This window comes from Planococcus citri, chromosome 4 (assembly GCF_950023065.1).
Source record: "Planococcus citri chromosome 4, ihPlaCitr1.1, whole genome shotgun sequence".
In the NCBI taxonomy this organism is placed as follows: Eukaryota; Metazoa; Arthropoda; class Insecta; order Hemiptera; family Pseudococcidae; genus Planococcus; species Planococcus citri.
In genome coordinates this window covers 27353945-27377918 of record NC_088680.1, presented here as the reverse complement: position 1 = coordinate 27377918, position 23974 = coordinate 27353945, and the positions used below count along the sequence as shown (strand labels likewise).

Below are 23974 nucleotides of genomic sequence, written 5' to 3'. Positions count from 1 at the left end.
TGATCGTCAGAAATGATCGAATTTTTCCAACAGGCGCGAAATTTCCTATACAAGCCAGAACGGCGATTTTCTCGCATACCTATTGATTTCTGATTCTGATCCATTAACGTCGTCGCCGGTTCAACTCGACTAACCGCTAATAACAATTACCGAGAAGACTCGATAAACTCGAACTTCGACTTTTTAGACACACCTATGGCTGGCTGTTGGCACGATGGTCAATACCTATACCGTGTTCCTATCCTATATTCTATACCTCTATAGTCATCTACGCGATGGGCTCTCTGCTCTTCTCTTGGAACGTGAAAAACAACGATGCGAGTTCAACGCACAGCAAATTAATATAATTTCTTATTCCGCAACGCGTAACTTGGAATATTTGTCAGTTAGGTATCTTTTAAATTATGCTAAACACGTTGACAGCTGTACGTTGTGTGCAGCGTAAAATCAAAAATCACAGTATAGTGGTGTTGATATATCGATATCTTAAACGATATATCGATATGAGATCCAATATCGACATATCGATATGAAAAATCAATATCGACGATATATCGTATCGTCAAAAATTGAGGAAAAAATGCACGAAAACAGCCAAAAATATGAGTAAAAATTGAAATTAGAAAGAAATTTAAAAATCTATAAAAAAACTTTTTGTCGTACCAAATTTTTTGCAGTTGTTAATTCGCAATTAAACTTAAATGACTGAGTATACAAATGGGAAAAATAGGTACTTTGAAGGCAATATTGAAGATATCGATATATCGTCGATATATCGATATCTGTTGGAAAAATATCGTGATATATCGATATAAAATTTTTCTAAATATCAACATCACTATCACAGTATGGAATAATTATGATATAAATCCCCCTCCACGTTTCTCCCATCTATGCTCAGAAGATGAACCGTGAATAAAGTAACAATCGTTGGGCGTCGTGTACGAGTCTTTCTGACGTGAGTGTTCACTGTTCAGTATTGATGGAAATGGTTCGAATTTGAACAAAAAAAAAAAAAAATCATTTCGCATACCTTACCCAACATTTTTACAGTGTTTTGATAGGCAACATGGGTGACTCTGACTATGGGCAGTTTTACTATTACTCTAGTACGTTAAACCCCAACATTCAATGACTATTGAAAATTAACCGACACGACAATATAAGAAAGAAAAAGATGCGAGCATAATATAATGTAGGTATTTCAATGATAAGTACCGAGACATAAGGGAGTACCGTTACGTGTATTCGCTGCGAGGTACTTTTTCCTAATTTGGAATTTCGGTGGTGGTGAATTAACATACTTTCCGTAGGAAACCGGTTTTTTCACTTTTCTATACGCTACAATTTACCTTCAAAATTCCAAAAATTCAAAATACGTGCGCGTACTTCTATACATAAACGGTTTATCTTATGGTACATATTACCTACCAATAGATATATATGGGCGAGAAAACTTGAGATTCGAGTTGCATGCTCGATCCTCTATCGTAATTATTGGGTATTGGTGAATATAATGCGGTAGCAGAGTAGTTTATAATGAAAATAGAGAAGAATTCATCGGATTTGCTCTTATTATCGGTTGCACCTGTAGGTATATTTAGAGAGGTAAGTAGTGAGTAGATTGTAGATATACCTGATATAACTAACTGGTCACGTTTGCCAGCTTGCAGAATGATTAGTAACAATATGAGTGAGAAGTTTAATGCCAATTTTGGTTCGAATTGGTGTAAAGTATAGGTATCATTGGTTTTTTTTTTTGAAAGTTTCTTCATTTGTAGGCTGTAGAATTATTTTAATGAAAGAGGTCAAAAATGGACGAGTCGTTGTGAAGAAGTAGGCTTCTTAGGATAGATGACCGCTGAGCTAAGTACGTTTTTTTATATTTCAACAGGGTGTCCAACGGTCATGAAAGTCATGAATTTTGGTAGGTGCTCATAAAAGTCATAAAAAGTCATGAAAAAGTCATAAATTTTGAAAAAATTTTAAAATGCCCATAAAATAAAATAAAAATAGAAAATTTGTTCAAAAAATTAGAAAAATGAAAAATGTGAAATACAACCTACTTGCTTACAAATTTTTAAAAAATCTCACAGTTTCAAGTCATTCAATTGGGGGGTGGGGTGAGGGGGTATTTTCATGCGGTAAAAATGTGAAAAACAGGTCATGAAAAAGTCATGAATTTTTTGTGTGGGAGTTTTTTTTAGACATCCTGTTTAAAAGTCGCGCCCATTCCAGTTTCATAGTAAGTACATAAATAAAATGTTGTAGGATTATTCAGGAGTGTTCTTGCAACCTACCAAAATGCGTTGAAATTTTGAGAAAAATTGAAATATTTCAAGAATATATTTTTTGCCAAGTTTTGAAGAATTTTGTGCCCAAAATTGGGTCATGTTTTCCTGGAGTTCTGAAAAAAGGTATCATTTATACAAGAATAGAACCTACAAAAAGTGGTCAAAATTTCGGCATGAAATCAGAAACGTCTATTGAAACTTTTTTTTGAGAAGTTTTGAAGAATTTCAAGTCTCAATTTGTCGTGATTTTTGGGATTTTTGAAATATGTTTCATGTGATCTATCATAAACCACTACATGAGAAGTCGTGAGCTTCCAGAAAAAGATGAAAAATCTGTTGTAAAATTTGGTAAATTTCAACACAAAAATGCATATCTACCTAAAGTTTCATCGAAACCTTTTCTCATTTCTGACCACAGGTAAAATAATTAGAAATCAAAAACAAAATAAATTCACAAAAAATGATTAAAATTCAATCCTAAAGTCACTAAAAATGACCAAAAAATGACGAGTTTTCCAGCAAAATTGACCGACTCTTTGCGAAGAAGTGCTGAAAGCGTGTTAAAATGACGTAAATTATGGTAAAAAACATTTTAAATTTCTGAAAATTACCTACCATAAAAATGATGAAAATCCAGTAAAAAGTCCCTATTTGATACATACATACTTACCTATTTTAAACTTTGTTGAAGCTTATTCTGAACACCAGTAGAAACATTGAACTTATTATAAATCTCCAAAAAATTATGTTATAGTCAAGTTTGCCAAAAATCCATCGAGTAATCCTAAGAACGCGTGAAAATAATGTAAAAAGTAAAAACACTCGAAAAAGCATTAAAATCAATTAACAAAAAATTATTGATTATAAATTTTCTGTAAAATTTGCCAAAAATGCTTGAAAAAAGGTTGAAAATATATCAAGTAAGTATACGAAAAATCACTAAAACAAAAAAAAAGCAATAACATCTCTGAAAATCACCAAAAGGAAATCAGACTCACTAAAACGGTTGAAAATGACATAAAAATACTCGAAAATGATTAAATGTCGATAAAATCTGCACTGATATTTTGATCAATATTGGAGTTAATGAGTAGACTTTTATACTGTTCATCATAAGTCTGACTTTTAAAAACTTAAAAAAAATTCAACGAAACAATAAAATTACGTCAAACTTTAAAAATGGCATTCTGGCATTTTTGTAAAACGAATAAGACCACGCAGAGTGTCCATTTATGACATTTCATCATCAAGTTTAAAGCAAAACATATACCCAATCCATGATTTAAAACTTTCTTTGCGGAGAAAACTTCGCCCCATTCGCCCTACTTTTCTATTACGTACATTTTACTGCTAGAAAAAAAAGACAATACCAGGCTACATTAAAACTGGTTCAAAGGCACTTCAAACTGAGCCTATACAATAACTCCCCACCTGTTTCAGAAACATCAGGGTTGATCTCACCCCTCCCCTCCATAGCCAAAAAAATCAGCGAGTTCTGACCAAAGTCAGCAAAAAGATTCATTTTGATTTGAAAATTATTTGAAAATTTTTTTAGCTTCGAAGGTGCCCTTGGAGGAGAGATATGAGCCCTCAAAGAGAGCATATTTTCGAAAAAATGGCGTTTTTCGCTCTCGGCCCTGCCCAACCTGTTTTGAGAAAAATGGTCCAGTATCAAATGAAAGTATTTGAGGTTCTGCTTCGAACTACTAATATGTACGCCGAAATCCAAGACCACTTTTATAGGATTCTACTGAGCGGTTAAAAATTTTAAAATCGCGTATTTCTGAATTTAGTGTTTTGAAAATTTTTTCTTTGCAAATATTTCGCATCAATGATGCTGAAATTTTAAAAGATATCATTCCTGAAACTTAGGGAAAATTTTGATACCAATTTCTTGGTCATTACTTATTGCCATGCTCCCTTTTTGAGAGTCCATATCTCCCATCCAAGGGCATCTCCGGAGCTGAATTTTTTGGGGGTAATTTTCAACTCGAAATGAAGATGTTTGCAGAATTTGGTCGAAATCCGCTGACTTTTTTCTGCAACCCATCCTACATTAGAACATTACATATCTACTTCTATGAATTATCCATGCACTCACAATTAGATCAAGTATTACCTAGCTATTCAATTTCTATTTTTTAGTGAAAAAAAAAGAAAGGATCATAATACAGAATGTTCTTCCAAAACAAGCAAAAATATATAATTTTTGCTCTCGATCAAATTAATTCCAATTTTACAGCCGATTGCATGTAGAACCAACCTTGCACTTCGTGGTTACGAAGAGATAGATGTAGGTAGACGAAATGTGAACCGCAGTCATTGATTAAAGCATAAAATCTCACGTTCTACAACGCGGTTACTTATGCCATATTTACCATAAAAATCATCCAAGCTCATACTCCTACCTTCTCCACATTCACGCGTCACTGGTATAGCATGATTTTAAATCCATGTTGGCTATATGTATATTGCACATGTATGGAAATTTTTAAACAAACCACATTTTGTAATATACTAGAAAATGATTTCGAAGAAAGTCTTCTGTACCTAACATAAAATATAGGCTCGGGTATTACATATGCCTATATAGCTTATAATGTGTACTCTAACCAATATAGATAATTACTCTAATTCATATCTATGTACTACCTGCCTGTAGTAACTTTAAAAACAATACTGCAAGTCACTCATTCTTAATTGATCTATCAATTAAAATGAGTAAACGTTATTAATTATAAGCACGGAGCAGGTAGATATGATGGTGTTTTAAATTCTCATTTGAAAAATGTATTCGTCTCACATTTTACTTTTACCTTTTACCAACGTATAGGCTAGGTCTAGGAGTATACAGATTACTTAGGTGGATGATTTGTTACATAAAATGTTAAAGGTCAAAAAAATAATTTATCAAACTCATTTGGTGGTAACTTTTTGAAAGCACGTAAAGACGAATGGTCTTAGGTATCAGGATTATTATATGTATTTTTAGAAGGGATCAAATTGATTCAGGTAGTAAGTTAGAGACATGAGTAGTACATTGCTTATTGTAGGTGATAAAAAATAAATCGAATAAAGATTCTAGTGAAAATGAAAATACCCAAAAGAGAATAAAACTTTGGTATTTTCACCAAAAAATTTCAACTTTGAAAAAAAATGGAGAATTAGATTTTAGAAATAATTTGTTGAATTAAATTTGGAACAATTCAGTAGCAAAAATAGAGCAGAATTATGTAGCTAATTAGTAATTACAAAATTTACAAAAAAAAAAAAAAAAAAAAAAAATAGAGAATAAAACTGTAAGAAAATGTCTTCGAAACCAAGTCTACGAAAGCTTCTACATTTTTAACGAGTCAATTCCACATATTTTTCTTCCAAAATCAGATCAACGACCCTTTCCAACTCACACATCTCACCAACCCTGAACCTGAACCCAAACGTCCATGAACACTCGAGTGAAAATTGGTTTTCGACGATTGAAAGTTTAATAAGTAAGTACTTTATCAGATTTCAATGGATCCCTCGCCGTGAGATAATATCAGATTGGAAATGATTTTTTTCACGTCATCAATCAAAACCATATGTGTCGACATTGGATCAAAATCGTAATACGATTGTGCTTGCAAATCGCCATACGACGAGTAGGTAATCGAATACCTTAATAAATTTAATCTTTAAATGTACATTTATTGTTCACTTTCACTCATTAATATACAATTAATCGTCCACATTTCTCGTATGACATATTGTTTTCGAAGAGAAAAAAAATGTATATTTTCAGTTATTCTTTTAACGTAAAAGCGTACGGGGACCGTTGCATAGGTATGAGATATTCGAGCCAGGAAAAAGTATAAATTATTATTTAATCGATTTAATTTAAATGCCTGCATAAAATTCAAGCCGAGTGGTCGATTTCTTTAAAATTATTTTCGACTTTGACGAAGTACTTGGCATATGAGCGATAAAAAATAAATAAATTTTAAATTCGTTGATTGACGTTTTAAATAAATTATTTAAAAAATAATAATAAACGAAGAGAAAACCGTTCGGGTAATTTTCCCAAACATTTTCAGTAATTTCACAAAACCAAAGCTGACCAAAAATATTCAACAAACTCATCGACGAGTTATCAAATATATCTCTAACTGAATTAATTATTATATCAATGACCCGGCCATCGTGACCAAGAATTACTTAATGTTTTCATTATCCAAAATACATAATTGAAAACGTCACAAATAACGGACCGTTATCAGTGAAACATTCAAAACAGCAGTCGACTTGGTCCAGTTATTTTCGAGTAGTTGCACAATAATTTAGGTATAAGAAGGCGCAAAACGTGTCGATGAGTTCTTCAGCTCTACACATTGAACCGTTAAAGACGACTTACCTAATTCTTCTTTAACGGATGTCTATTCAAATGATACCTATCGGTTTCATTAGGTAGTTTGACTATTATTTCTAGACGATAAAATTCTCGATCGAATAAAAAGCTACGTAAAATTTGAAATGTTTCGAGTTACTTATTTTGCAGATTCTATACTTATATGTAATAGAATTGCTATGTTCTCTCGATCCAGCGATTCCACCATATTCAACGGTAACCTTTTTGACGTAATAGGTGCCAATCTATGATCGATAATAAAACCACACCGAAATTAAAACGCGACCTTGGTAATTGATATCTCTACATCGATTATGATTTAATGAATCGATCATCGATTACAGACGAATGAGCAGGTAGGTAGATTTTGAAAGAAATGAAATTTTTCCACATCCATATGAGGCAACTTCCATATACCTGGACTGCAGTACTACATAGCAAGTCCCATTGAGAAAACGTTAAAATATGCCGATTAACTTTCATCACCTTGTTGGGTATTTGCTGCGGAATATACAGTACCTATTTTTTGGCTTTCCAACAGATGGGTATACTATAGGCAGGTATATACGATACTACACTTACGTACGTACACTCGATTGTATAAAAATAGAGAAATTAAGTATCGATGAAATAAAATAACATTACAATGGTAATGCTATAATACAAGTCCATCCAGTAGGTATCTAACTATAAGAATATTGAGAAATCTTGCAAAAAATGAAACGCAAACGTAAAAAAAAAAATATTTTTGTTTGAAATTCTACATAGTCTGAAAATCGAAAATATCTAAAGAGAGAAAAAAAATGTCAAGAACATTTCACGTTTGAAGGTAAACGTTACTTTTTCTATAGACTGTCAGACATCCGGCAAACGATACCAATTTTCATACAAGATACGCAGACCAGACGAATAACTTCTTCGTAGCTGCATATGTGTAGCCGACCATCTTGGAATCTTGACCGATAAACATTCTTGAGATTTATTCGCGATACTGTCGCGGTAAATTCGCGACGGGATGTTTGTAATGGAAAAAATTTACAGCTGCAATGACGTATTCATATGTACAAGCACCTTCTGGTTTCATATTTCATTTTCAAATTACATAATGCTTAGCTAGGTATACCTAGATATGCCAAGTTGGTAAGTACTCTTGAAAGTTTCTGAGTAAACTTTCCTACATCTTAGACCCAAATTATTTTCAGAAGCCGAAGTTGATTTTAACGTTTTATGGAGCGATTTCAGTGAATAATTCAAGAAAAAATTTAAAAAATCACATATTCAAAGGAGGTAAGAAGGCGTATAACGTAAGTATAAAAATAATCAACTACATAGTTGACTTGGTCAAAAATTCAGTTCTGAAGTGGTACTCCTGAAATTTCATGGTAACCACTTCAAACGATCGCGGGAGAGTGTTGAATAAGCATCCGACCAAAGTTATAGGTGCTAAAGTTCATGTTTGGTCCTTCCAGAGCGATTTGAAATTTCAGGAAAAATTTGAAAACTCACTGGAAGTTCCAAAACGGCCAAATTGCATTGTTTCCCAGTCAGGTGATCCTGTAGACACACCAGGCAATATATGTATCTTGTCATAAAAAATGCTCTATAGGTATGTATCTTCATTGAAATTTGATTTTTTTGCATTTTCTGGAACTTACAAAATTGATCAAAACTTTCGAACGTACACTTCACGATAACCACCTAAAATGGTCGAGAGGGCACCCACTGCCCATTGAGCATCAACCAAAAAGTTGAAACCACATGCTGAAGCTCATTTCTGGTCTTTCCTGAGCGATTTTAAATTCCTGGAGAAAAGTGAAAACTCGCTGGAAGTTTCATAGTCCATTGTAATATTCTGGCTAGATTTCATCAGTAGGTATAATTCATCTGCTAACTTTAATCACGTCACTAATAGGTTTAATTCGGTCATCCCCTAATTCAATTAAAACTCTAAATCAAAATATTTACTCACGCTTTCAAAACTCATTAAGCGGTGTAAATTTAAAATCAAACACTTACCCACAATTCTCAAGTCAATTAATGAACAGTAAAAATTTATAGTTGTGGGCTCTTCGATTCCCACAGCCACCCCCGATTCACACAATAATTTAGAGCTTATAAAATTCAAATCTGAAACCTTTATGGCTCCGGGCTCACGTTTTTGCCTCGTGCTTGACTGCTCGCGACCATTTTCAATATGATAAAAACCCAAAATTTGAATAACATTAATATTTCTCATAATAAAATGATGACACTTGCAACAATTTGTACAAGAGCTAATGAGCTCTAATGTCTCCTAGTACTTTTTAAACCCCTTTAAAATAAACCACAAGTACATTCAAAACATTGACATGACTGAGGACATTTACAACTTTTTTATCACTTACTAATTATTCAGAATTGTAACCCTTTTTCATTTGTCGCACACTCACCCTCCAAATTGCAATTTTTAGATGTCATAAATGTCACTTGCTTTTCGAAATTGCGCATCCTTTTTGATCCTTTCCCAAAATGAATTTAAATCAAACTATCTTACCAATTTGACCAATTCAAAGCCCTCCCTCTCAAAAACGAACCAAATTTTATTATAAATACAATTAGGGTGAGTTTACAAATCCTCAGTTGTTTTTAGATCACAAAAATAGATACTTCGAGTTCTATTCAACGCCTTAATGGTTCGTTTTGCGACTACTGAATTTTCTAGTACTTACTTACTTATCAAATTTTCAAGTTCACGGTTTTTATTTATTTTGTTTACTAATTTCCAAGTATCATTTTTTTCGGAGATTCATTGAATTTATTCGCGAATCAATTTATTGGTCAATTATTTTTACTCTCTAGTCAACTGACGTTTTTTATTGTGCAATTTTATAATTTTTCACGAGACCATTTGAGAATTCCGATTTTTGGTTTGCAACCCCATTTATGGCACCAGAGATTTCCTGTCTAATTTTCAACATTGGTAAGTCTCCTTTTTGGAGTTTTATGTATTTATTTAAACTTTAGTTTAATAAGTTTTGCCTTACTTCACCTAAACTTTAATTTCAAATTTTTTCATTTGTGTAAATAAGGATTTAAACATTTTCCAAATTCAACAGTAAATTTAGATTTTTTTATTTAATTAGATCTTTTATTATTTTTACCCAAAATCTTGTAAATTTATATCTAAAATTTATCAAATTAAATTTTTAAACTTAAACTCTCGAATTTTATTGAGTTCAAACTTGAGGAATATAACACCATAAATCCTAAAACTGGCCATTTTCAAAGTGGAAAGGAAGCGTTTATTTGAAGTAATTATTCAATTGGTTGATTTTGTTTTTTAAAAAAAATCGAGAAAAAGTTGAAAAATTGTCATGAAAATAGTCTTCTTGAATTTTCTAACATTCCAAAAATTCACCAAAAATCCAAAAATGAGCTTTCAGTGCCTAAATTCTGGTTTGAGGGGTTAAAAGGCTGCAAGGGGTTTCAAATTTCAAAATTTACGTTAAAAATCAAAAAAAAATTGTTTTTGATTTTCAATGTGTAGAAAACTGGTGGTTAAAATCTGTGATTCTAAATTTTTCCTGCAATTTTCCAATAAAATATGTAGTCAATAACGACCCACCCTCACGAGGAACACTTTTTTTCGATCTCACTTGATGCAGGCTTCCCACCCCCTCCTTCCGGTCTAATCTTATACCTACCTACAAGTACTCGTACAATTTATGCTTCTCTCCACCTTGAAAAATTTCCTCGCTTCATCATTGACTATAATTGTTTTTTCTGTCAAATTACAACGAGTAGAAAAGATTAAACTATAAAACCGGTTTAATGTTCTGTTTTCATCTCAAGTAAAATTTACTCTACTACCTATTTACAATTTTGAAAAGGAATTGTTACACAATCTATGATTATCGATATCGAGTATAGGGTACATCATTTTAAAACTGTTATTTCTTGGAACAATGACGCAGGTAGGCAGAGGCACTAACCACCTTCTGCAGAATTTCGTTGACCTCTTAAATTCTACCAACGAGGTTTCCATCGTAGATTTTCGGACAACAGAACCGTTAATTTAATACCTAAGTAATCAAAACCAATCATTCTGAAAAAAATTATTATTCGTGAATATTTTCTTTCAGATTTTACTTTCTTTTCGTCGCATCGTGACAACAGTAGGTAGCAGGCTATAAAAAAAAGGGAAAATGAAAGAATTCGAGTAAAATAATTTATCATTAACGTGGTCATTTTTGCAAATCGTTTTAAAAGTGAAACATAAACGTCAAAATAAATAATGTACTCGTACCATACCTACGTGATGCATTTTGTAAGAAGAAAAAAAATTCACAAATTTTTTGAAATTGTGTCAAACATAAACGTTGAACCAATAAACATCCTCGTAAATGACTGAGATCAATAAACTAGGCACCTAGAGGAAATTTAAGTGAAAAAAATACCTAAATAAAAGAACTCATTAACTATCTACGAAACATTCCGTAGTTCGTTTTATAATAAAATTAAGAAAAAAAACGACAAATTAATTCTCGCGGCGACGATATTATCTCGATCAGAAAAGTGTAACGGTTAATTCAATATTTACACGTGCATCTTTTGTTCTACGAATCGAAATGTTTTTTTTTTAGCCAACCGAAAAGAGAAATGATTTAAATGCTCATCGATTGATTTATACTTTCCATTGCAGTTGGACAATGATTAATGAAATAGATATGAGTAACGAAGAAAACGTCGGCGAACGTACCAGTACAATTAACCGACTAATTAACATCGATAGGTTTTTTTTACACTTTCTCGATCATGCATATAATTGAGTATTGGCTACGTAGGAAAATTCTAACGGACGAAATTCTCAGCACCAAAGCGACTTCTTAGCTGTATAGACTTGGGCCTACTACTCATTTTGAAAGTGTCTTACGCTATATGACCGCGACACGAAAGTAAAAGAATAAAAAAAAAATCAAAAAGTAGCCGAGAATTACTTAACGGTAAACTGATAGGATTATATTTCTACATCATATCTGATACCTATACCTTGACTGCCTTATTCACCTGTTTAGAATGTAACCTATGGGTTAGTCGGTTATGGAATTTCATTAAATACCGGTAGCTTTACAAATGCATAATGAAAAACATATAGATAGGTACTGAAAAGTCTATACAATTCTGCTTCAGGTATAGCTGGAGCTGCATTATGTGTACCTTTGACTATCGTTATTTTTATTAATCTCTACGTGAATGAAAATTCCGGATACGACCTATGTATACGAGACGAGATGTAGCACTGGCCTAGTAAAACTTCATCATTTTACTTTTACAATATGTGTGTATCACTAATCAATAGTCATGTACTTGACACATTGATTCCAACATTCGAGATATGTACCTCAAAAATAGATATTTACGTTTTATTTTGCGACGATGAAAAAAAATGACAAAATTTTGTATCGGCTCGAATGTTATCAATATGTCGTGTTGATATGCCATTTGTGTGGAAACGTGATTCACTGACGTCTTCGTGTAGTATTTCTTGTATTATTCTCACGCTTCGTCAGTTCAGTTGAACAAGATTCAACCATTTTGTTCCAGTTTTTCACCTTTTGCTAGTAATGTGATTTGCAATTGAAGGCAGATAGATAGGTATATGGTTAAAGGCTGTGTTGTAAATAAACGAACGTTCTGTGCCAGAGAACGTAAATCGTATATTTCACTGTTTCTTTCTACGAAAATGTAACGACGGGGAAGATGTCGTTTTGGAATTCGAACTTGAGTACATTCTCACGGATTTCAAAGGAAATTGTTTGGAAAAAAGGATACGTCAAAATTTTTTCATTTCCCGAAGTTTATTAGTGAGCTGTTGAAACTCTGCGAGATAAGTTCAAAAACAAGCTATCAATCATATCTTTCGAATTATTGAGGAAAAAGTGTTCCAAGAGGTGGGCAGCCGGCAGGTATATGTCTTGGTCCCAAATAAAAGCTTCTGACCAAGCAATGAACCAATTTTGAAATATTGTGTTTTTATTAGGTTTTAAAAAATTGTGCATTGTATCCCAACAATGGTCTGTGAAAGGAGGGAGGGGTATTTCTTTAAAAAATGCACCAATTTTGGACGCACTACCTTCAGATGGACCAATACCTAAATGATTGTCGTTCAAAATAAATATCAAAGACAAAGTCTCTTACAATGGAAGTATCTCAACCAGAACCAAATTTTTTGAATCAAACCAAGGGCAATCAAAAGAGGACCCCGAAATACACCATCGATGAAAATTTAAGTGTCTCATGAGAAAAAAAACACAAAACTTCTTCAAATTAACGTATCAAGCTAAAAATGGGTTTACTGGGTCATTCCAAGTCAATTCTACCAAGAAGTGGTAATGGGGTGGACGATAATTGGAATGGCATTATTTCGTAAAGTCGATTTTAAAAAACTGAAAGTTTTCAAAAAAATGCAAGTTTTGATTGGTGAAGTTGACCCATTTAACCTCTATTTTTACGTATGTGTTGAAAAAGTTGAAAAAAATCCTGTCACTCGATGAAATGAACCTCACCACAAAAAAATCAAAATTCTGAGTGAATTGAAAAAGTAAACGATTTTTAATTTTTTTGCTATGAGTGTAATTCTTATCAACTTTTTCATGAAATACGTCAGAAAGAGGTCAAAATAAGACAACTGAATAAATTTAAACTTTTTTTGATGTTTGGAATTGAAAATTGACTTTTTTTTGAATTTTGATTTTTTTGAAATGAGTTCATTTCATCACATGAAAGGGGTTTTTCAACTTTTTTCAACGGACACGTAAAAATAGGGGTCAAAAGGGTCAACTTCACCAATCAAAACTTTTTTCATGTTTTAAATCAAAAAATCTCATTTTTTCACAAACTTTCAATTCTTTTAAATCGACTTTAGGAAATAATGCCATCCCAATTTTTCAATTTGTTGTTCACCATGAAACGTTGTCCATAATATATTTTTTTCAGAATTTTTGAGAGTCGAAACGATATGAAAACCACGTTTTGAAACTTTTCTAGCTAATTTTTCGTACGAAAAAAAATGGCAACACTGATTTTTATGATATCGCCAAAAAGCCTTTCAAACCCCCTAACTATTGGGAAAAGTTTCATTTTGGTGGGTATCGCGGTTATCGAGTAATCCATTGCTGAAATGGGTGATACTTCAAGTTCACTGAAAACTTTGATACCCCCTAGCAGCCTTTAAAAAGGGGCTAGATTGCTGCGATTTGCGCCATTGGTCATCCCTTCGGAAGTTCTTTCCTAAAGGTAAAATTCCAAAAAAAAATCGCCCACCCCCTTACCACTTCTTCGTCGATCGAATTGACGTGGAATGACCCTACTTTATTTTCGATTTTCTGAGTCGATTGGTGATGGTTTCAAATCATTCTGAACTCTCCAGTGGATTTTCGAACTGTCCATTTTCTGAAAAAAGTACCTACTCTGGGGAAATAGTCCAGTCAAATAGCAGAAAAAAATAGGTGAACCCAAATATTGCGATCAAAGGTTTTTTTGGTGAATATTGTCTAGGGTGGTATGCTGAACAACATACTCAAAGTCCCCGCCCCTATCCCACGAGTAAACCCTCCCACAGTGGATCAAAGCCACCCAAAATCAATTTTTCGTCAAGAGCTCCTGAAATATTGAATTTTGAGTAAAATGAGCTCAGTGATCATTTCATCTCTTCTCCAATACCTATCAAATGAGCTATCGACCAACTCCCTAGCCTCAAGGGGGGTGGCGCTACGACCCCCTAATTACATTTTATAACTTGGGACTTGTAACCTGGTCTAATTGATAAAATGAAGTCAAACTTGGGGAATGGGATTCTTTTGGGAGCTAGAGTTTGCCTCTGGAGTCGGGAGGGTCTAAGTTGAAAATTACAGAAAGGTCATTTTTTTGGAGGGGCATAACATGACCCCAAAAGGATGAAAAGGGTCTAAAATCATACCATCAGACAGTATTCCTATTGTGATCAACATATCCAAATTTCAGCTTCCTAGGTCATCCATACTCCTTTTAAGATGGAAAAACCCGAAAATAGGGGGAAAATAAGGGTATTTTCACCGTAATTCCGCATTAAATGAGATGGGGATGACCTAGGAAGCTGAAATTTGGATATGATGATCACAGCAGATAGGGTACTGTCCGATGGTATGATTTTGTACCCTTTTCATCCTTTTGGGGTCATGTTATGCCCCTCCAAAAAAATGACCTTTCTTTAATTTTTAACTTAGACCCTCCCCACTCCAGAGGTCAACTCTAGCTCCTAAAAGAATCCCATTCCCCAAGTTTGACTTCATTTTATCAATTAGAACAGGTTTGAGGCTAGGGAGTTGGTCGATAGCTCATTTGATAGGTATTGGAGAGGAGATGAAATGATCACTGAGCTCATTTTACTCAAAATTCAATATTTCAGGAGTTCTTGACGAAAAACTGATTTTGGGGGGCTTTGATCCACTGTGGGAGGGGGGGGGGGTTGCTCGTGGGGTAGGGGCGGGGACTTTTAGTATGTTGTTCAGCATACCACCCTAGACAATATTCACCAAAAAACCTTTGATCGCAATAATGTTTGGGTGAAATTGCATTTTGACTGGGCTAAAAATGAAACTCAACTTCTAGGTATAAACTTGGGTTTCTTATTTTTGTGACTCGAAGTGGTTCGAAATGATCACCGATCAACTCAGGAGGTAAAGAATGAGATGACAACCGAATTTCTGGTTACTTTTCTTTTTTTCTCTCAAAAATAATCCCTAGAGAATATTTTAGTTTTGGAGCGGCAAAAAAATATTTTGAAAATATTTGCCTAAGTCGATCGAAGGGATCATAAAGATATTCGCTTAGCCTTAGGTACGTCAAAATGAGCAGAAAATTCATATCTTCCACAGATGTAGGTAAATGGATACAACAATTAAAATTAATCATTTTCCAACAACTAGGTGAAGACGAAATGGAATCATCATTCACATCAGCTTCGCGCGATGTCGAGAACAAAAAATTAGATTTGTGTACCATGATAATTTCAATCAGCTATTTGATCGAGCACGTGCGAAGGAAACAAAATTGTAACACTTTCGTCCATTGAGAAGATAAAAAAAAAATAATACATAAAACCAGTTGCCCATTTTTTTTCTTTACTCCATAATGGATCTGTTATAAAGACTGAACGATGTCATTGCATTAAAGTTCATCAGTGCGTTATCAGTACAGTGTTTACCACCATCACGGTCAGTGAACTATCATGAGCGAGTATATACGACTTAATTTTTCTTTGTATCACATTTTAGCGCCTAGTCGCTGGTACAAGTTTACTTATCTGTAGGCAATTTCCACGCTTCACGGTTTTATATTTTTTTTCACCATTCGCGAATGGTAATGTTTTTCAATGTTCAGGTAACTTATACTCTTGGTCGTGAAATGATTGCGATGCATTAACATCAACCTTGACTAGTTGGCAATTAGGTTAGGTTTTTTAATAGCAAACATTGTCCAACTGACCGGTGACCGGTCAACTTGCGGATAGGTACGTTGTACTCTGGGTAAACGTAAATTTTCAAAAGTACATTATAACAAATTTTCACGTTGTGTATGTAAAGCAAACGGATTACAAAAGGTGGGTAGGTTAGGTATATACGAGTATAGGTATAATAAAAAACCGGGTGTGTCTACATTTTTCTCAAGTCCACATTTTAATTCATTAAAATGATTCCGGATGAAAGCATGTCTTTCGTTGCCAAGTGTAAAGTGTATCTCGACACGTTACACATATTTGCATGTTTACTCAGGCAGGTAGGTTTATATGTACACACAAACGACGAAATACCTTTTTAGTGAAAATATACAAATTTTACTCGAAACATTTTAAAAGTGTGGAAAATATTTCAAATTCGTATATTAAGCATAGCCTAATATATTCCTTTTATCTCATTCATAACTTCCGCAGTTCACTAAAAACAAATTCGTCGCAGGGATTCTGTTTGCATCAAGAACCGAAATATGGAGTAATTTTTTTCTCAAACCAATCTCATCATCGAGTAGGTAGATTTCAATCTATCTTTTTAATACAACAAAGAATGCGAATAGTATGCATATTTCATTACCTTACGTAAAATAACCACCATAAAAATTAGTTCTAACCTCAAGTATTAAGTATTTAGCTATACATACACAAATCGAATCGCCAAACCAAGAGAAGGTACGAATTTACTTCCACAAGATGTAATCATCGATCGATTTGGACGTATCACATAAAACATGAAACACGGTACGAGATCGACGATCGCTCGTGTTGGGAAAAATTAGACCGTATAATTGTTAATATAGCTCTGTAGCAGTTTTTTCACGCGAATTTCAAAAGCAACGTAAAATTATTGCTCAGATTACGACGTTTAATATACTTAGTTTTTACTCGTTGAACGTGAGTGTATAATATTCATACAGTACCTTACCTACGTTGGAGTATATACGAGTAATCGTTTCGATTTGCTGACATCAATCAACCAGGATAGTCTTTCAGAGGCGGTGAAAATTAAGAAAAAAAATACGCTTCAACGTTATCGTATCGATGTTTGATGCAAATTATCCTCGATCAACTGTAGATGATTAATTGCTCGTAAATAATTTAGTTAAATATCACTGGATTATACACAGAAACGGTGCCTAACCAAACAACAGGTATATTTATTCGAGCATGAAGAAATCCTCATCGACAGGAAAACTTCCTTCCAGTTCCAGTTTCCACATTAGTGTGTAATTCTCCGATGATGGAGAACTATGTAAAATTACATCAACTGTCGAATTTTTTTGTCTTACGTCCGATACCTATTTCCTATTTACTTCACTGATACCTACAGGTACATATTAGGTACTTATTAGATATTAATCGATACATATTTTTTTATGATATCAAATTCGTGACTGTGTAAATAAATATTTTTTAAATACTATCAAAATATAGGTACGCAGATAGGTACATATTGTAGTCTGTTTATTGAATTAGTTACGTTTTCATTTCTGGTTTCTTTTTTTTTTCGGAGCTCGATTTCATAGAACCTATTCTACAGTATCTGCCTCCTGAACCTATTCTCAGCCATGGCTCTCAGCGTGGAAAGATCAATTATCTTTTTTTATTAAAATTTTCACTTCATCATCGATAATTCGATAACGAGTTAAATGATGTAAATAGAAGTTCGTTTACTGACAATATTTATTATTATAGGCGTTCATACGGTAAGGTAATGTGATTGCACCGCCGCCGGAGAAAATTGCCGTTACATATAAGACCTGAATTCAAATGTAAAGATGCTGCGTCAGTTATTATTACTGATAACATATGGTCTTGTATAACGTTCATTTGTCAAATACTGAAATACTTATAAGCTTGAGCGATGTTTTTAAAGCAAGGCAATCTTATCAGTAATAACTGGAAAATAGGTAAGGTGCCTATACTCATTCCAATTTTACGAAAAATCTTTTAAATTTTCTTCATTTCAAATTCATTGTGGAATTGATGATACACCCAAACCTACCCATTTGTTTTCAATGTCAAATTGGTTCAGTTTAATTTAATCATTGTATCCAAAAAATGCTCAAAAGTACTCATTTTTCAATACCGAGACTTTTAAAGAAAGGGGTTGGGTTATCAGAAATCCACTGAGAAATTACTCGTACTTTCATAATATCTGAAAATCGAAGATTGGAGTTTTCCTTGAGGCCATCTTTGAAATCTGATCTCAAAAAACCATACCTAAGTATAAAACAAGAACATTTTCGAAGAGCATATCAGGAGTGAAAATTTTGTGAGGATGAAAGATTGGGATTATTTTAATAAAAAAGGTTAGAAATAACAAAAATATACAGGTAGATAAGGTACATATTTTCAATTTATCCAGCATCCAGAGCAGCATACTAGATACATAGAATAACATTCGAATAAAAAACTGAAACAACTTCCCAACAGCTTCTAGAATTTTGAAAACATTTTCATTAAAATCCAAAATTCTAAATGATAACTATTCGTCGAAAATTAAAATTTAATGAACCTTTTTCAAATTTCCGCAAAAATGTTTTATACGATCATAAAAAAGTAAGCAGAGATTAAATTTTTAAGAAATTTTTTCAACATTTTTAGTTGATATGGCGTTGGAATTTTTCTGTTTACAGATTTACAAGGGTAATAATTATGCCAAAATAATTTTCAAAAACTACATTTCTTGGTAAATTTGCTCTCTGTATAGGCAGATAAGAAATTTTATTGATCTTTTTTATCAACAAAATGATAAAATATTTCAACATTGGAGAAAAAATATTTTTTGAAGATTTTTTACAGTAGGTAATTTGGTATCTACTCACAATCTTTAGAAATTATTTTCTCAGAAATTTCAAATAAATCTGTGACCTGTTCTGACAAAAGGTACCATAAGTCGGAAAACGTTTTTGTTACAGTAGAGGCAAAAATGTAAAAATAAGTCAAAATTTTGAAAAATTGTTTTTTCGCGGATTTTGATTGTTTGACATGTGAACTGTCATGTGACACAGCCACAACAGGTAATTTGGCCGAAAAATGTGTTAAAAGCGTATTTTGAAGTTAGTGTCAGTCGAAAATTTGAGCGCTCAAAACTTTTAAAACTATCTGGAGGCGGAACAAAGCATTCTACGGAAAAATTACGTCGAGGAAAATTGTAGAGAATTAAATTTCCAATCGACGTAATGTCATTAGTTTTTCTCTAGGGGGCTTAGTTTTCGATATATTTGCAAAAGAAAGTAAAAATCGAAAAAAAATCAATTTTAAAAAAAATTATTTCTCATTTTATCTTATTTTTTTACGGTTTTATAATGCAAACGTGCTCTTATCGTAAATTTAACTTATTCCATGTTATTCTACGCACTTTCAAGTACCAGAATCCATTTTTTGAAACATTATGGACCTTTTCTCGGAAAACATCACATTATCAGTTTTCATAAATTTTTTTCTTTAAATGCGTTTTACTCAAAATTTTGTTTTTCAATCCTTCAACTTCAAGAAATGAAAAAAGGTGAGAAAAAATGAGCTAGGAGGCTGGGATTGGTCTCATTCGACTCGATATGATGTCTAGTTTTCAAAATGGCCAAAAAATTGAAAATGAAAAATCCGACTTATGGCCCCTATTGTCAGAACAGGTCACAACAGCACTGTTTTGATATCTTGTTCTACATAAAAAGGGCTATTTTCGAAAATTTTTCCAGAATTTTTTTTCCACCTTCATGCTTTCATTTCAATTGCAAGTTTTTAAACTCATTTTTTACATCATCAAAGTGGAAACACTGATGTTGGAATCATGTAAAAATAAAGAATATAGGTAAACCGCAAAGTTGATTAGAACCACCAATACAGGCATTTTAAATTTTCATTTGGATGTAATTTTGAAAACTTCCACATGAATCTCCTCTATGCAAAAAAAAACCTAAGGGACCTCTGCCAACATACAAAATCTGAAAATAATCGGTGACCCACCGTGCAAATTTTGGCTGTTTGGTATGGAATGATCCTGTAATATTTATCGAAAATACTCAAGGTGATCACCAATTAAAAACTGACCAAAGTTAAAGTTATTAGGTGCTCGAGTTTTTTTTGACCCTTTCTAAGTGATTTGAACTTCCAGGAGAAATTCAAAAACCCGCCAGAGGTTCCAAAAAGATCAAAATTGAAATCGTTTTCGAGTAGGGTGATTGTGTAGATACAACAGAAAATACCTTGCCGGAAAAATCATTCGTTATGTACCTTTTTAAAAGTTTTATTTCTTAACTTTGTCTGGAATTTGAGTACAAATTGCACTAAAATTCACTTTTGATCTCACACCCATAAAATTTCTCAGTAACCATCTAAAATAGTCGAGAGGGTGCTCAATAAGCACCGTACAAAGTTGTAAGCACCAAAATTAATTTTTGGATCTTCCAAAGCGATTTGAATTTTTTCTGAAGAAAATTAAAAAAGTCGCCGGAGGCTCCATAATGGCCCAAAACGAATGATCGTTGACGTATGGGAATTGAATATTCAAGGAATTATTCACATAGATTCACTTTGATCAAAAAAATTATATTTTATGAAAAAAAAATTGAAAATCGTCCTTGGAACAGCTTTTTTTTAAATTTTCAAATATACTCGTTAATTTCAATTACGAGCTTTTTAGAACATGCTCTTTCGATCTAGCGTGATTTCGTTGAAGAAATCAGAGACAGTGTGAGTCCTGAAAGTTCCATCAAGAGCAAAATGATTAAAAAAGAAGACATTTTAAGGTAGTTCGGCTTGCTCAATAAATAAAAATTTAGGACTGAAAATGAGCTTTTTAAACGCATATGAGAATACTTACTTACTCATCATCATATTCACATTTATATACCTACTTTGAACAACTTTTTTTTTGAGCTGTGAAAAAATTAATTTTTGGTCTAAAACGTTTTTACAGCTTGCATTAGTATTCTGCGAGTTGAACTTCTCTGAAAAGTATCCACTTTTTACACAATTGAATCGATGAGAACAGAAAGAGGCTAAGTTTTTTCTGTACTTTTCACTATCGCACAATCGAAATTTCGTGAAAACGTCAGAAAAGTGACTTTTTTGGGCCCTGTTTAAATCCTAAAAAAGAAGCCCAATCCAATCGAAACCCATTGAAATTAGAAAATTTTTTGAAAACTGAGTGAAGAAAGGGATCTGATTCATATTTCTTCGAAGGACATTCGGCACAAATGAAATTTTTTTGCTATACTTTAAAAAATTATGTCCTGGAGTCATCTTTTAATAACCAAAAACTGTTTCCCACAGTTCTGTGCACTTCCTGAAAATTGCAAAAATGAGAGTTTGCTCGTTTCTGTTCTCATTGATTCAATTATTGCAACTTTTGGGTGAAAGAAGCATGTGTGTGAATCTGCACATAGCGATGAAAAAAAAATCGATCGAAAGAGGTCGTACCTGGAGTGAAAAATTCTGCCATAACACACTTTTTCAATCGTTTAGGTATAGATTCTACGTTTTTTTTACTCGAAAAATGCCAAAAATGGGTACAAAGATGATAAAATCATAGAGTAATTATTTGCAAAAAAAAATAAAAGAAGATTCAGTCAGAAATGGCGTTTGAAAATTCCACTGCATAATAAAAACACAAAGAAATACCTGGACCTGTATTTTTCATATTACATACAAGAATCGTCAAATTCGTCAAGCCCACAATCCTGTTCAACTGCCCTGCAGATAGTGAGCAGAGTGATCACTGCAGTAACGTTTTATTAATGTATCCAGACCAACTCCGAATTCATCATCACGAAAATTTTGCATATCAACACGTAACACCAGCATTCGTTTTCTCATTAGAGATACATATTCATTTAATAATATAACTCGTTAAATTTCTATGCTCTAGATGTTGAAATGTGGAAGCTGCGTTATGGAACTATAATGATAAGGAAATCCACACGTTAATATACGTATCTTCATCCAACGATTACGAAACAGGTACTTTTTTGTTACCTATCTCACGAGACGAAAGGTCTGTACCCCCACAGGAGAGACAAACGATAGGTATCAAATAAAAGAAGACGATGGACCTGGATGATACTATACGATGAATCGATGGAAGGAAACTCGAATTCGGATTTGCTCTTGCTCTTGTTATTGCTGTAGGTTGAATTACCACCAACTGCGTTATAACGAAGCGTCTTGCAAAGACGTACATAGGATAGGATAGCAGGACACTTAAGAGTTGTGGAAGTAGAATAAAAGACACTATTCACCGGGCGAAAGTTACGAAATACCGGCATCAAAGGAGTATTGAAAAAATTACGAAATATCCCGTCGAGAAAATACAAAACTTGCAGCGGAATTCGTATTAATTTGGCGTAGAAAAACAGTACCTACTCGGATTAAAAGGTAAGTAAGTATACCTACCATCTCTATTAGTATAGATGTGTACCGAGTAAGTATAATTTGATTCTTAACGGGTTTCTTGGTTAAATAGCAAACCGGTATTTGTTTAACTGTTTAGGTGATAGAATAGATAGATTAGGCTTGAACCTTTATAGATACGAAAATGATGTCGTCAAAAATATGCCGTCCAGCTACATCAAGCAGGTATTTTGGTATAGGTAATAACTTCACTCTTCAGACACCGAAACCATCTGACCAGTTGATGATGACTTTTGGTACCTACCTTATACCTATCTGTTTTACTGAATTGGTCTGCAGTGTATCGTGTAGGTATTTTTGATTCATATAAACAATATGTTGTACGTTTGTGTGTGAATGCTTGTATACGTGTAGATGGTTTGATGCCTTCAACATCCTTTCACGAATACGTTAAACATATAAGAAAACAGCAGTCGTACTAACTGTAAGACACGAATGGAGTTTATAACATGATTTCAATACGTCTTTCATGATCAATATGAGAAAAGTAAACCATCAAACTGATTCATCGAACACTCCATGCTAAAAATAATCCAAAGAAGTACTTAAAATTTTACATCAAGGGTAGCTGATCATATCATCTTATGAAGTAAGAGTAAGAGTACCTACATCAGTCATTTTACCTCAACAAAAGAAACATTATCTACTTATTCCTGTAGTCATAAGACTAGGTAGGTACCTCATACTTTAGCACATTCCTCCCCTCTGAAAAGCAACAGGTGCCAAACCAAATAGGTAAATACTCTACAGCTACAGGTACACCCCAAACCCAAACACATAAAGCAATGTAATATAGTAGGTACCATAATCAAACACTTACAGTTTACAGGGGAAAAATCCAAATAACCAACAACACTATAATAAACGCATTGATACGCGAACACAGTCACTGTCACTTCATCCAAAATCTCATTCAATTAAGCAACAAATCGCGCAAAACAAATGAATCAAAAAGCACCAAAATAGTATCGATTAAAACAAAATATTATATATACGGATAAAACACAAAATAAACTTCACAAAACGCGGGCACACACACTCGCGAAAGATGGATTTCGTCTTTGAAAAAAACCGGCTGCAGGTTTTACTACAAGACCGCGTTATACACCTTTCTATTAAGTGGGACCGTAACCGCAACAAAACCTTTCCAACTTCTCGATCCCCCTCTTTTCATCGAACAACTTACATACTACAATGCTGGTACAGGAAGCGGAGCAGAAGGGAATCAAGAAGAAGATCGGGAACTAGCACAGGTAAGATGGAACATCGATTGCATTCATCAGAGGTCTTCCACTTTATATGGTATTCGTTTCACCCGTGATAATTCTCTTTTTTCCGTAAAATTTCTATATA

The 23974-nt window shown here is 33.4% G+C and overlaps 1 protein-coding gene across 2 annotated transcripts in view; it reads right to left on the bottom strand.

Moving 5' to 3' along the window:
• Positions 1 to 23742, bottom strand: part of uif (sushi, von Willebrand factor type A, EGF and pentraxin domain-containing protein uif) — a 106613-nt gene extending 82871 nt beyond the window's left edge. For both annotated transcript variants that reach the window (XM_065360338.1, XM_065360339.1), the window contains exon 1: positions 23442 to 23742. The gene's annotated coding sequence lies outside the window, so the exon portion shown is untranslated. The remainder of the gene's footprint in view (positions 1 to 23441) is intronic.
• Positions 23743 to 23974: the final 232 nt, after the last annotated feature.